Here is a 2,045-nt window from a genome sequence, read left to right on the forward strand (position 1 = left end):
TCTTACGGACACAATTATTTTGACGACAGCACGACATCTTGGCTGCAGGACTGCAATTGTCGACGTCGCCAAATTAAATCTATTTCTAATTTTGCCGGCGACAATGAGTAGATGTAGTGCTGCAAAATTAAATTGTCGCAAAATTAATCACATATTCTTGATTGTTCATGTTTTTCTTATTTACTTAAATAAAAATACACAATTTGTTAAATAAATATACCAAAATTTCAAACTTTAAAATCAGCTGTTTGCTATGTCGCTGAGGTCTTCAAAATGTTGTCGACAAAATGATGTCGCTGTCGTTACGTCGTGAAGTTGCAGTCGTCAAAGTGTTCCGAGCTTGTAGTTGTTGAATCATGCAAGATTCGCTTTCTTTTGCCAATCGTCGTGTTCATTTTGCATTCCCATTCGTTGCCTGTTGTCAGAGATGCCAGTTACTGGAATTTAAGTAAGTTTTATTTTTTAATATGGGGTATTCACAACGGTATCGTAAGTGTCGTATGCCGTGAACTTTAAACGCCTAAAAAATATGTTAAGGGGTTCGCAAAGTACCATCAAAGTCATATTTAGGGAGTTCACAAGGTGTTGTATACTGTCGTACCAAAGAACGTAGACAACAAGAAGGGACAACTCGTTATAATTTTGGCGAAAGTGCGCAACAGGGGCGTGCCTTCTCTTTTCATCCAATTGAAAAAATGCACTAGGGCAAAATAGAAGGCACGCCCCTGTTGCGCACTTTCGCTACAATTATAACGAGTTCTCCCTTCTTGTTATCTACGTTCTTTGGTCGTACTGTCGTATGTCATAAACTTTAAACGGCTAAAACTATATATAAGGAATTCGCAAGCTAACATAAGAGTTTTATTATGAAATTTCACACCGTTAAAAATTAGTTGGTGGGGATTTCAAGTCCTCTAAACATTTATTTAGCCATTAAAAACTTTACAACATACGACAATACGACACGTACGACACCTTGATATGAATGTTTGTAGTNGTGAAGTTGCAGTCGTCAAAGTGTTCCGAGCTTGTAGTTGTTGAATCATGCAAGATTCGCTTTCTTTTGCCAATCGTCGTGTTCATTTTGCATTCCCATTCGTTGCCTGTTGTCAGAGATGCCAGTTACTGGAATTTAAGTAAGTTTTATTTTTTAATATGGGGTATTCACAACGGTATCGTAAGTGTCGTATGCCGTGAACTTTAAACGCCTAAAAAATATGTTAAGGGGTTCGCAAAGTACCATCAAAGTCATATTTAGGGAGTTCACAAGGTGTTGTATACTGTCGTACCAAAGAACGTAGACAACAAGAAGGGACAACTCGTTATAATTTTGGCGAAAGTGCGCAACAGGGGCGTGCCTTCTCTTTTCATCCAATTGAAAAAATGCACTAGGGCAAAATAGAAGGCACGCCCCTGTTGCGCACTTTCGCTACAATTATAACGAGTTCTCCCTTCTTGTTATCTACGTTCTTTGGTCGTACTGTCGTATGTCATAAACTTTAAACGGCTAAAACTATATATAAGGAATTCGCAAGCTAACATAAGAGTTTTATTATGAAATTTCACACCGTTAAAAATTAGTTGGTGGGGATTTCAAGTCCTCTAAACATTTATTTAGCCATTAAAAACTTTACAACATACGACAATACGACACGTACGACACCTTGATATGAATGTTTGTAGTGTTCAAAAATAGTTGGTTGTCGTTTCAAGTTCTCTAAACATTTATTTAAGCTTTTAAAGTTTAAGACATACAACAATACTACACTTACGACACCGTTGTGAATCCCTCAATAGTAAGGGCAAGGCACATCCATAGAAGGTGGTGGCATCATCCTTTCGTTTTGTTGACATCCTAAAGTTGCGCCATTTCGTCTTGGATGACATTCTCCTGTACTAGTGTAGATACAAAAATATCCAATCACCTGTTCAATGTACTGTGGCGAATACTGCGGCAACACAAAGCGAACAACGAGAAATAGGCAGAATGTTCGAGGAATGACGAAGAATGTCCCACAAAGAGAAACGTCAAGTTGGATGAACAC

This window comes from Rhagoletis zephyria, unplaced genomic scaffold (assembly GCF_001687245.7).
Source record: "Rhagoletis zephyria isolate East Lansing unplaced genomic scaffold, Rhagoletis_zephyria_1.1 Rzeph_scaffold_00016, whole genome shotgun sequence".
NCBI lineage: Eukaryota > Metazoa > Arthropoda > Insecta > Diptera > Tephritidae > Rhagoletis > Rhagoletis zephyria.